General features: G+C 43.9%; 1 long non-coding RNA gene across 1 annotated transcript; it reads left to right on the forward strand.

The window, feature by feature from the left end:
* The first annotated feature begins 950 nt into the window (after positions 1-950).
* LOC123588112 lies at positions 951-12,358 on the forward strand. Its single transcript, XR_006707708.1, has 3 exons — positions 951-1,081; positions 3,438-3,743; positions 11,990-12,358. It is a non-coding gene; the product is annotated as an uncharacterized LOC123588112 (long non-coding RNA).
* Positions 12,359-14,074: the final 1,716 nt, after the last annotated feature.

Here is a 14,074-nt window from a genome sequence, read left to right on the forward strand (position 1 = left end):
ATTCTTCTGAACCTCCTCCCACCCTCTACCCGCACACTGCCCCCCCACTTAGAATTAAACAGAAGAAGCAGAGATCCCTTAAGAGTGAGGAAACACAGCTTAAGGAAGATGATGAGAGCCATGTTTTTTGTTCTATGTTTTAAAGGAATGATGTCACCAACAGGCAGGGAGAATGAGGAGGTCCCAGACCCGGGACTTTCAGGGCTGACACCAGGAGGGTCCTGGGTGATCATGTGGTGATAATGAGCACCCACTACTAAGGTGAATCCAGGAAGGAAGCATCACCATAACCTGGGGGACTTCGGAGAAAGTCTTCAGATAAGGCAGGACATGAGCCACACTGAGCCTCAAAGAATTATTTATGTCGAACTTATATTAGAGCACTTTTGAGGAGTTTTGGTTTCATTCTTGGGTTTGGGGTTTTTTGCATTGGGCCTTTCTGCACAATGGGCCCTAGGCCTACAGCAAGGCTTTGAGCCCCAAATTATATCCAAGCCCCAGGTCATGGATGTCCACTGTTGGTCCAGGCACAGCAGGTCAATTTCCCTAACAAACAGTAGTTTGAGTTTTGTTTGTTTGTTTGTTTGTTACTATTGTTGTAATTATTTCTAACACTTTTGAAGCCAATTGAATGTCAGGTGTGCAACTTTAGTTGTGGGGGGTGTGCAGGCAAGAGGGGCACAATTTCAGCCCAGAAAAGATGGGGTGAGGAGTGAGGGAAGGCCGACGGTTGTCATATATAATTGTCTTCCTATCCTCAGTGGGGAAAAAACGTGGTATTTCCCAGAGGTTATATGGATTCACAAGCAAGGGTTACTAGAGGATATTTTTCAAGAGCTTACATCACTCATAGTTTCTGGGAACAAGGACCGGATCCTCATCTGGCCACTCGAGTCTCCGCTGTGACAAACTCTGAAATCAAGTCTCTACTTAGATCTGGGTAAAAATATAATTAAGTTTCACAACGAATACACCTCTTTTTTCATGAAGACATTCTAATGCAACATTTGGTTTTCAAAATAAGCAAACCACACAGGGTGGTCATTGCTCAGGTTTCATGGGAACTCCTCAGGACCTAAAGGTATGTATACGCCAAATCTATTATACATTTTAAATATATTAATTGATTTATTTATTGAACAAGTATCTATTAAGTCTTCCTTGTGTACAAGATACTCTGTTTGCAACTAAGAATACAGAAATGCATAAGAGCACAGAATTGCTCTATTCTTCTATTTGGGGGGAGATAAGGAAGGGGATTAATTAGCACTGAATTTTTACTAAGTTAAATACACTCACCAAACCAGGGTATACTCTGGTGTAGTTAGAGTATATTCAACTGGTAGAGGAAAAGCTAGAAAGAAGAGATAGGAAAACCTAAATCAAAATAACAACAAAACCAGAAAAGAAAAAGAAAAAAGTAAAAAAAGGACAAGCAAAAAAATCTGAAGTACAATAGTGGAAATAAATACAAATGTATCATAACTCAGGTGACATAAATGGACTAAATTCTCCAGGACATGACAATGTGAGACTAGATTAAATACTTCCCAGTATAATCTGTCTAGGAAAGATATACTTAGCATAGAATACTAAAACTTTGGAAGTAAAGGTATTTAAAATAGATACAATAAAATAGCAAAGTTGTTGTAGTTAGACAAGATAGGGATGCCTGGGTGGCTCAGTCAGCTAAGGGTCCGACTCTTAATTTTGGCTCAGGTCATGATCTCATGGTTGGGGGACCAAGACCCAAGTCGGACTCCATGTTAATAGTGAAGAGCCTGCTTGGTATTCTCTCTTCTTCTCTCTCTCTCTCTCTCTTTCTTCTCTCTCTCCCTCTGTCTCTCTCTCTCTCTTTCTCTCTCTCAAAATAAATAAACATTTTTAAAAAATTAGACAAGATAGATCATAAATCTAAAAAAAAACTTTACTAGATATTTCTAGTATATTACTAGATAATTCACTGGGTAGACAAAAAAAAATTCTAAACTCATATGCCTCTAATAAAATTGCTTTAAAATTTATAAGGCAAAGTGATAGTGCCACCAGGAGAGATTTACAAATGTGCCACCATAGTGACAGTTTCAATATATTTCTCTTAATATATCCATCAGGCAAACACTTTCAAGATATAGAATATCTGAGCAGCAACATTAACAAATTTAATCAAATGAATATGGGTTTAATGCTATAGCCAACTAAGAGACTTGATATTATTTTCAACAATGAACCCAACAGTTAGAAAAATAAAATATGTATTAGTTTATAAAACTTGGAATATGAAGGAATTTCCTCAACATTGATGAAGGGTTTATGAAAACGAATAGAAGTACCACTTAAATTAGCGAAAATTAGAAGAATTTAAGATTAGATTATTAGAAGAATTTTCTTTGAATCAAAACTAAAACGGATGTGCCTGCTGACACATCTTCTCTTTCACATCGTTTGGGAGACCCTTGCCTGCACAGTACATTCAGAAGAAGAAATTAAAAGTATAAGGAAGGAGAACAGAGAAAGAAAACAGTTATTATTCTTAGACGGTATTATTGACAATGTAGGATACTACTGAAATCTATAGATTAATTTTCTGCACAATACGATGATTTATAAAGCTGTTGAACAAAAAACACAATACATAAAAGTAAATTACATTTCCGTCCATGAGCAAATCTCCGAATGTGCCACGTAGAAAAAGATGTCATTACAATGTCAGCAAAAATACAAGACTCCTAGAAACAAATTAAAAATTATTCAAGATTTGATGGAGAAAATTATAAAGATGCACCGTCTTGAGAAGTAGGAAAACTGACCACAAGCCATCCTCATTTTCAATGTTTCTCATATGCAAAAATTTTAGTGACTAGGATTTAGCTAAAAAACACCCTTCCCTCCACAACACAGTTCAAATGTCCTTGTGCACGGTGTATTTTCTGTAACTCAAGGGAGTACAAGCTTTGCTGCCAGCCCTCCAGTCCACAAATCACAACATAAATACAGACACACATCATGGTCAGGGACCAATCATGTCGCTTCTTTCAAAATCTGTTAACGATTAGCCACCGCACATCTGTTATTCAGTTCACACACACAGAGCAAAGCTTGTAGTTGTGTTGTCTCCTCGGCTTCCAGTGATAAACCCACATGTGCAGCATATTCCTTTCCTGTTGCCGCTGTAACAAATTACTGCAAATTTGGTGGCTTTAAACAGCACGAATGTATTCTCTTACAGTTCTGGAGGTCAGAAGTCTGGAATGAAGCTTTGGGGGCTAAAATCAAGAGATTAGCAGAAATGGTTCTTTCTGGAAGCTCCAGGGGAGAATCTATTCCACGCCTCCTCCGGCCTCTGGAGGCTGCCATGACGGGTCTTGGCTCGTAAGCACATCGTTTCAATCTCTTCTTATGTCGCTCTGACCTCCTGTCTCCCATGATTCCATCAGGTCTACCTGGACGATACAGAATAATCTCCCCATCTCAGGATCCTTAAGTTCCATCTCATCTGAAAAGGCCCTTGTGCCACGTAAGGTGGGGGTCACAAATTCCGGAGATTAGGACCTGGACGTCTGGCCTATGGTGAAGGGAAGAAACAGAAAGTGGTAACTGGGGAGCTGGATGTGATGAGAGAATGAAATACTGGATGCCTATCCAGACATAGAGAAGAGTGTGACAGTTCTTCGCCGCCCAGAAGCGACGATCACGCCGTGTCATAGGTCCTGTGATGGAGCGAGCACCACTGACCGCCATTTGTAAGTTTTGCACAAAGAAATGAATTGTCCGTCAATCTCTCTCATGTTTTAGATTGCAGTGTACTAGATAAACATTAGCTTTACCAGTTTTTAACCTCCTGTATATTTATAACTGACAGTAAAAGAAGCTTTAAGGTTTCGACAGAAAGTTTGAAAGGTCACAGAACCATCATCATTTTCAAGGTGGCCTCGTACCAGTTCGGCCTCCGGTCATCTCACAGTCCCCCCACAGCCTTGCAGAGTGGGGTCTGCCTGTAGGGTAAGAGCCGCCCTGGGGTAGGAGACTGGGCAGGGGCTGGGTCCACCCAAACCAGTCTTAGTAAAAGGTATAGTCTGCTTTGGGTGCAGGGAGAACTGGGCTCCCGAACAGAACAGACCACACCTGAGCAGAAATCTGATATTGCCTATCTACTTGGAAAGGAGGAATTATTCCAGATGGAAAAAGTAAGCAGACTTGAAAGGCAAATCTTAAGCTTTCAGGGGGGAAAAAAAGTATAAAAGAAATGATTATAACAGGGATAGGAAATGATTTTTTCATAAAGCTCTAAGGGCAAAGATGGATATATTGGACTTAATTAAAATTAAGAATTTCTATTCATCACAAATCAAATCACAACAAGGGAAGTGAAAAGACGAACCACGGGGTGGAAGGAGCGCTATACAGTAGTTCTAACTAAAAAAGCCTCGTCACCCAGAATATACGAAGAGTGTGTATAAAGCAGAAAAAGCAGAACCATTCAAAAGAGAATTAAACAAAAGTCATCAGCGGAGACTTCACAAAGGAAGAAAGCAAAAGGGAGGATTTCATGAGGATTTCATGAGGATTTCAACATGAGGATTTCAACCTCATCAGCAATCGAGAAAACGCACGGCCACAGCCCAGCACCTAGCGGGACAGGACTGTAACTTCCAGTAAGGTCGGCGCAGTTAAAGCCACGAGACGCTCACGTGCCGCTGATGATAGTGCACGTGTGTAAGAACTTCGGGGGAAACGGGCATCAGAAAATGTTCCTATCTGCCTGCCCCGTGGCTCAGCAATCCCACCTGTGGTCATATACCCTAGAGAATGTCCCCCGAATGTACACCAGGGGACAAGCAGGATCGACAGAGAGACAAAAGGGAGAGTCGAGCAGACGCTGGCGCACAGGCTGCATAAACACTGAGCATCCGCACGGGGCGCGAGCCAAGTGAGAATGGTCGCAAGTGCCGATCCGGACGACCCTTCAAGGCGAAGGCAAGTGCGAAAGGCAAGTCAAGAATACCTACGCGATCCCATTCGTGTGAGGGCCCCGCAGGGACAAGACCACCCTGCATCTTGCTTAGCAAATCATACGCGCACACAGGATAAAACCGTTTTTTAAGAAAAACTAACATAAAATTCTGCACAGTGGTGCCCAGTAAGGCATGGAAGAGTGGCAGGAGTCAGCACGGCACGCAGCGGGGTCAGAGGTATTGGTACTGTTCTCATTCTGAGGTTTAGCTGTGGGCATATAGAGACGGGTTTCTTCTACCATAGCGGTGTATGTATACAATAGCTTTTATGCATAGCGTATAGGTAGATGGATTATATATACACTTCTGTGTCTGAAATTTTTCAAACCGAAAAAGTTTTAACATATTGAAAACTTAATAAATTCTCCTGCTTGGAAATCTCCTTGACTATAGTAATAATAATAATGATAATGATAATAATAATAGGAGTAGAACAACAACATGGAATTTGGTGGGGACTAGGAAACCACGCCATTGCCAATTTCTTTCATTCTTCTCTTTGCCACATGGTGAGAGTACATGATGGAAGCCACAACAGGCCTCCTAGCAAATCTAGAATGTTCTGAAGGGCTTCCTAGATGTATCTGTCACTAGCTGATTGCCAGTTACAGATCTCTTTCATTAGAGAAAAGACATTTCTAGAGAGACACTGCCTCCAAAGAACTGTGGGTTGTCGTTTTGGTCTGTTTGCTTGCTCGCTTGGGAAGCACAATTGCATGTAAAACTAATTCTGTTGGTGGTAAAGTTCACCCATTCAAATTATAAAGTCCTACCAGAGCCAACTTGAAGAAGTTGCCAAACCAGACCGGAGACAATTTGCACAACAGTGCAAACCAGAATAAAATAAATGTCCGTGAGTTCATACTGACCTAATCATTGAATAAGTAAATACGTGGAGGAGAGCTATCTCTCTTTTAGAGTAGACTTCCGATTAATACATGAGAAAGGAATGGGGCAAACAGAAAATCACCTCTAGGCAGACACCATGTTGCAGGCACAATGGATGCTAAAACAGGTAAGTGAAAGTATAGTGAGATAGGATAGTGACATCATCCCAAACTACCTCTCATGAGATGTTCTTGAAGGACAAAGACGAATGATAATTTTGCAGTGGGGACACCTGGCAGACGCCAACTCAACCAGGTGATCAAAGTTGACACCATCAGTGATAAGGCAATCAGCATCACGTCCTCCGAGGACAGGTCACCTCTCTGGCATCCTCCCCAGGACTACAGAACCTCGGTCTCATCTTGAGAAATGTCCAAGAAACCCCAGTGGAGGGACATCTTACAAAATAACTGGCCAGTGCTCTGCAAGTGTCCAAGTCGGAAGTCAAGGCCACACTGAGGACTGTCACAGACCAGGGGAGACGACAAGATGTGAGCACTGAATGCAAAGTCCACGCCTGGACTGGATCCCAGGCCAGAAAATGGAAATGAGGGGGAAAACTGACATAAGGTCTGAAGATAGTACGTCATTGGTGTTAATTTCCCAGTTTGAATAATTGTTCACTTTGCTTATGTAAAATGTTTACATTAAAGAGAAACCGAGTGAACGGTATACCAGAACTATCTCTAGCATTCTTTCAACTTTAATGCAATTCCAAAATTATTAAAAAAAAAACCTAACATGACACAAAAATTCTCACACAGGCCAAACTGTAGTGACAGAGAGGCAAGATCACACAGAGCCTTTCAAGCCTTGGAAAGAACTTTGGATTCTACCCCGAGGAAGAAGAGGGCGCACCAAAAACCGAATGTAGCCCGAGGACCGGTGACATGATCATGTAAAGTTCTTTCTAGACACAGGATGGAAGCTGGATTGGGGAGTGGAGCAGACCTCAGGCTAGGGGAGAAATCCCTTGGAGTCCAGGAAAGGAGGGAGGTGTCGGGCCATGAAGGGGAAGAGTAGAGGGGAGGGGTCTTGAGAGCAGAGCAGTGCCTGACCTGGTGACTAATTGGATGAGGATGGAAGGTAGGCTAAGACAACAGCAGACAGGTTCAAGAAGACATCAAGTTTTTAACTTGGGCTGTTGGGTAAATGCTAGGCAGGAAAATAGCAGCGGGGCAAAGTTTGCAGAGAAAGATTAAGAACTGAATGTGGACATGTTGATTGGCGCAGAGATAATGCATTTGCGTTTCTTTCTTGTGCTAGTGTTTTCTTACCCAGGGATGAGAGTCCTTGAGTTGACCTGTGTAAAAAGAAACAATGCACATTTTGCATAAGTAACTCCAGTTCCTTGAGAATTAGGTTGACAACCATTGGGCAGAAAACTGACTCAGACTGGATCACTGGGAACACTCATTCTTAAATCAGCTCAGGAAGCTGGTCCTGCCTGCTATGGTACCCCCTAGCCCCCCTGCCCAGGTCACAGCCAATCTGGGCAGGTCCACCTTCAGATTCTTTCTCTTTTGGAACAGAGGGTTGTGTTGGACATGATGTAGAAATCGCTAATTTTGCATGTTTGACTGTTTTTGTAACCCAACAGATGCAGCTATCTCCAACAACTGCATTCCCTGAAGTGTGTTAATCCACTTAGGAAGTGTATAATTGGTTTTTCAGTGAAATATGTAAGAGACTTGTTAGTTTCAAACCACAGGGTTTTTCACTCATGATCACGCGTTTGACCTTAACTCTTGAGTCAGATGGTTCTTTGAGTCCACAGCTCAATTTCACACCACTTGGAGGTGAGTTTGAAATTCTATTTTGATTGGTCCCATGGGATTACCAGGTCTTTGCCACTGGACCACCAGTGTCACCAGGAGGTCAAGGTGGGATGGGAGGACTGTAACTAAAATCATGGCTGCTCCTTTGAGCAAATCTCCTCCACATATCCTGGAGGTACTAAGTGGGTTTGTATGCAAGGATCTGTGCAAGACTTTGCCAAAAAAAATATTTTTGCTGACTGCAATGATTTGACTTACATGTGGAAATTCTGCTCAGAGTACAGATGCGGGGTCTGGAGTGCATTTGAATAAACACTGTGCAGGGAGACCCCTTGACAATGACACTGGCCTCCTCCCTAATGGCAAATCATTTCACTGCCACCTTTTAACATTTATTTATTTTTGGGACAGAGAGAGACAGAGTATGAACGGGGGAGGGGCAGAGAGAGAGGGAGACACAGAATCGGAAACAGGCTCCAGGCTCTGAGCCATCAGCCCAGAGCCCGATGCGGGGCTCGAACTCACGGACCGCGAGATCGTGACCTGGCTGAAGTCGGACGCTTAACCGACTGCGCCACCCAGGCGCCCCTCACTGCCACCTTTTAAAACTTAGCAACTACACTGGGCACATTCTCCCGCTTTCAGCTCATTCCGCCTCAGCCGTGGTAACGGTGCATAGCACAGTCTTCCATTCTGTCCTTTATTGTTCCTTAGAGCCTCCGTGTTTGTAAAAACTGACTCCCCAGTAGGGCTGGAAATTGTGGGATGTAGAGCTAAGTCAAGCTAAAGCATAGCTACTTATAGTAAAAGACTTTTAGATTAGAGTGTCGTGCGCCCTTTCAAATTCTCTGCAATCGAAGACATATAAAAAGTCCTAGAATTCGTGTGCTCACATCACCCTTACAAGCCCGATTTCACGCACGGGGGTGGACTGGGGGGTGAGTTCAGCCTCCGACTGAGCAGACGTTCATCTACAGCATAGGCAATGCTTGAGCCCGTGGTAGAGTGACAGTGGCTTCGGCCACTCGGGCTGGCTCAGACGATTGCCAGTCACGTGGCCTTCAACAAGTCATGTCATTTCCCTACCACTGGGTTCCCTCATCTGTAAAGTGTAGGTAGTAATGCCTCTCCCATCACGGAGGTCCTTGCAAGCGCTAAGGGAAATAAAGTATTTTGAGCATGGAGTACAGTGTCTGATAAGTAGGGAATGTTCCCAAAACGATGGCTCTCACTGTTCAGATCAGATCGTCCAACCACATCGGTGTCCCTCCCACTCCATCACAGGCTTTCAATACACAAGTGTGCATCTGTCCCAAGGCGCAATGCCTTGGAGGGCTTCCTACTAGACAGCGCGGGCCATTGAGAAGATTAGCACCATAATGTGTTGGCCAAGAAACAAGAGCCAGAAATTAGGCCCAAGGACACAGGTGTGAACAAGACATAGACATGTCTAGTTCTATTCTCACCTAGAAAATTCCCGAGTTAAGGTCACCTTAGGAGGTGGAGAGGAGATCCTGAGACTGAACAAAAGACAGTTCTTTGTTTGCCTTCCCTCGTGCCCCGGAGAGGCAGGAAAGACCTTTCAAAATGGCGTCGCCCCCACAGCAGAGTGTGAAGGTGGCAGGATGTATACTTCCTGGGGGGCCCCAGGCCCTGAGAGAGAAATGAGGGGAAGTCAGGAGGGCACGGAGTGAACCCCAAGCCCCCATACTGTGGAGCCCTGTATCGGCATCTCCATGCACCACGTCGAGAGATGTGCTTGGGAGACGCTGAGCTGAATGGACTCCTTAGAAAGCCTGTGACCAGACAAGATGGGCTGTGACCCCTCAAGAGAGGGACAGAGGACATACCACCTCTGTAACTGCGCCTACCACTGAATCCTTTCTCACAGAACGCCTGTTGTCCTCACGAGGAACACTGAGGAAAACACCGGTGCATGACAGAGTATTCTGGAGGCAGGGGGTTTCAGACGTGGGGAGAAAAATGGATCCAACGAGCGTCTACGGAGGTGTGCACGTCTGTGCACATGCGTGTTCCTGTGTGTGTCGGGGCGGGAGCCGCGGCCTCCTCTGCTCCTTTGAACGCCCTGCAAGTGCTAAGTCACCTGAACTGTGTGTAAATCCGCCTTTTGGATAAAGCATCTGGACATGTTCTTTTATTCAGTCTATTCTTAACTGTCCCCCCAGAGCCTCACGCCGCGTCCAACAGACAAGAGCTCCTCAGTGAATGTGTGTGACCGAAAGGGAGTCTTTATACACAAATGGTAGGAAAACACACAGAAGACACACGCACATACCCATGGGCTCCTTCATCCTAGAGAGTCCGTCAGGGGAAGATGTTATTGGAGAAGAACTGGCAGAGTGAATTTCCTGGGACAGTTAAGCTCTCCTCCACTGACCTTGAAACACTGTGGCAAAGACATCCGCCACTGGTGGATTATCTGTGGGTTTCCACAGCATCTGCTCTTTTAAAACTTACGAGCCGCGCTCAGAAAAAGTACCGTGTTCCTGCTTCTGAGAACCCATGGTTATTCTGCTAGGGTGAAAGAACGTATTTTGTGCCTTCCCTTTTCACTTTCTAATCTGTCTATATATCAAATATTTCTTTTGGCTGGCAAATGCACAGACCACCTCCTTCCGTTGGTTTCCTCCGCCCGCCCCCCCAACCCCGTACAGCTTTATGCTGCTTTCTAATTAAAAGAAAAGTTTAGGATGTAATTCAACATGTCAGCGGAAGGACAGAAAAAGGAGAAAGGATCCATGAAATGGAAAAAGAAAGTCACATATTTGCAGATTTTTAATGAAGAGGTCTTTAAAATATTTTCTTACACACACAAAGTTAAGGCTTCGGTAGGTGAGTTGTAAACGCTTCTTTTCGTTCCATAATTATAAGTGAAATGTTCTTTAATGCGCAATAATAACGTTCAAGCTGTGCTATTTTGCAGCTAATAATTATACACAACAGCGTGGGGCATGATAGCTAACGGAAAGTTTTCCTTCTTAATGTATTACCCACATCTCTCCTCTCCCTGCTACCTGCCTTATTTGCGGCGACTATGCTGTTTAATCCGCTCTTTATTCTAGGAATAGAAGCTCTAGTTAGTTACTTTCTGAAGGAAAGAATGTGAGCAGGACTGCTGACTGGCTAAAATTGCTCCCATACAAAGTGAAGTCTATAATAAGCTTGCCTTTAAAAAAAAAAACAGAGAGAGAGAAAGACACCCCAAACTACAGCTAAGCTTAAAATGTGCTTGCTCGAATCCTCAGTATTCAAAGGTCGGAAGTTTGCTGCATGGTCCAACGCAGCGTGGCCGAAACAAGACTGGAAGTTTGGCAATAGAAACAGAGGTCGTCAAGTCCTGGCAGCAGGTATCAATTCCTGTGCAGGCGGAGGAATAAATTTTTCACTGAACAGCCACATTTGTTACCGTGGACATGTACCACTTCCAAGATATCTTGAGGTTAGCCAACTGTGCATCCGAGTTGGCTTCTCCATTAGCTTCTCGGCCACAATGTTCCCTTGAAATTGCTGCATGTTATGGGATTTTCTTTGAAGAAAGCGAGAGCGAGGCCGCCACATGTATCGAGAAAAGCCGTACCCGATAGACTTGGAGATTTGGTCGGAGACATTTGAGGAAACCAACGTACCCTGAATGGAGCGTTCTCAACAGGTTAGGTGAATGAACTTCTGCATACATTGGAGGAACCATAAAGGGAAGGTAACCCGGATACAGCAATTGATTCAGCAGAAACGAGCACTCCCGACTTTCGGGAGACCTAATGCTCATTTGGAGAGTTGCCTGGGCTGCTTCAGCTAACATTTAGCTCATTTCCAGCTGTTCTAAACATACCTCCCTCTGAACGGCTCACAAGAAACTGACCATATGGGTTGATATGAAGGTATTATCCCTTACTCTTATAAACTATGGAAAAGTATTCTTTGGCACAAACTTGGGGTATTATCTTCAGCCATACCTTGAACAGATTACTTAAAGGAGTATAAATTATCCAGAGCAGCTGGGAATGCGGGTCAGAAGGCCAGCTGTGTTGCATGGTTCAGGACACGGGGTCATTTCAAAATTAGGTGCTGTTCTACCTCGTGCGTGAGAAACTCCACACGTGTACCGGGCCACGTGACAGAATCCAGAAATTACTCCTGTTTCTTAATGGTAGGTATATCCAGGATTTTCCAGAAGCTTCCATAGGTTTTAGCACAACTGAAATATTTTACGACAAAATAATAGAACAGTGCAAAGTGAGAATTTGATAGGACCTTAGATATCATGCACTGTCTCTGCTCCTTTCACAGATGGAGTTCTGAGGCTACCTTGCCCGAATGTGGGTCTTCTTTTTCTCGGGGAGTACACGCTGAACTGGAAGGCACGTGAGAAAGTCTGAGCTGAGATTTTGGTGTCTAGATAATACTCGTGGAATGAGACTTAAAGTCTGGAGCGTGCGACTGGGAGGGACCCTCGTATACTACCCCAGCCTTGGTCTAGAACACCGAAAATACTGCTGTGAAAGTCAGAATACACCAGAAGTAAACCAGCCCGTTCACAAACTGCAGGTCAGAATCAAATTCTCCGGACGATCCAATCATTTAAAACGAGCCCAGGTAGTTAGTAGCCCTCAAAACACACCAGAAGTATGGGGCACCTGGGCGTCTCAGTCGGTTGAGCGTCTGACTCTTGATTTTGACTCAGGTCATGAACTCATGGTTCTTGAGTCTGAGCCCCGAGTTGGGCTCTGTGGTGACAGCTCAGAACCTACTTAGGATTCCCTCTCTGCCCCTCTCCTGCTGTCTCTCTCTCTCTCTCTCTCTCTCTCCCAAAATAAATTAATTGAAAAAAAAAAAAAAAACACTTCCCAGAAGTTAAAAAAAAAAAAAAAAAACTCCACAGGAAGATCACATTATCCGGTGCCTTATGTTATTTCTATCAATAATTTCTAAACAAAATGTATAGCCTAAATTAAAAATAACCAGGCACATGAGGAAATAAGCTGTTGTGAGAAAGAGCCAATAGAAACAACAGGTGACAGAAACAGCCCTGAGGGCTGCAGATGTTGAAAATATCAAAGACTCTAAAATATCAATGCTTACTCTGTTCAAGAATATAATATCTACACTGAAATTTGGGGATATAAAACTGGAAACTACAAAAAAGAATATCAGATTTTAAAATGAACCAACTCTGAGCTTTAGACACAAGCAAATAATTGAAGATCTCAGTGAATGAACTTAACAGATTAGACAGAGCTGAAAGACAGTTGGGAAAAAAAATGGTCCTAGTAAGAGTGGGATAGAAAAAAAATAGAAAAATGAAGTTCCAATCAGAAAAACAGAAATCACTATTAAGTATTTTTTAAAGGACTTCAAAGTAGGGAAATGGTTACACAGAGAGGGAAAGCTGGGAACCCAAACAGGAGATGGTGACATAGTCCAGAGTGTAGCAATGGCCAGGAGCTGCTAACCTGACCCACCTGAAGATCAAAGGAAAGATGTGGGGACATTTAGGCTCTTTCCATGATTTGCCTATTGTTGGAAGTGCTGCTCTAAACACTGGGGTACAAGTGCCCCTATGCATCAGCACTCCTGGATCCCTTGGGTGAATTCCTAACAGCGCTATTGCTGGGTCGTAGGGTAGATCTATGTTTAATTTTTTGAGCAACCTCCACACTGTTTTCCAGAGTGGCTGCACCAGTTTGCATTCCCACCAACAGTGCAAGAGGGTTTCCATTTCTCTGCATCCTCTCCAGCACCTATGGTCTCCTGATTTGTTCATTTTAGCCACCCTGACCGGTGTGAGGTGCTATTTCAGTGTGGCCTTGATTTGTATTTCTCTGATGATAAGTGATGTTGAGCATCTTTTCATGTGTCTGTTTAAAAACAGAGAACAAACTGAGGGCGGATGGCAGGGGTGGGGAGGGGCAGTGGGGGACAAAGAAAATGGGTGATGGGCATTGAGGAGGGCACTTGTTGGGATGAGCACTGGGTGTTGTATGGAAGCCAATTTGAAAATAAATTATATTTAAAAAAAAAAAAGGAAAGATGTGGGGTTGCTGGAACCCAGGGGCCATGGGAGGAAGCACAGGTGTGCTTTTCTGCAGAAACCAGCGTCAAGGAGCAAGGGCTGTTGTCAGAGACTGTCTTAAGGAAGGCAGGGGATAACTTAGGTTTGTCCACGCTTTCTCCCTCATTTGCCAAATCCACCCAGAACCTAACTGTCCCAGGAATCTGGGATCTGTAGACTGCCATCATCGGTGACCCCATGAGACAGAGCACAGCAAGGAAAGAGGGAAAGGACATCACTTTCAAAAACGTGACCATTCGCTAGTGTAGGCCACCCGTCGAATCAGAAGAAGGCATAGGACTTTCTGAGATCCTTCAGTCTTT

Source organism: Leopardus geoffroyi, chromosome D3 (assembly GCF_018350155.1).
Source record: "Leopardus geoffroyi isolate Oge1 chromosome D3, O.geoffroyi_Oge1_pat1.0, whole genome shotgun sequence".
NCBI classification, from domain to species: domain Eukaryota; kingdom Metazoa; phylum Chordata; class Mammalia; order Carnivora; family Felidae; genus Leopardus; species Leopardus geoffroyi.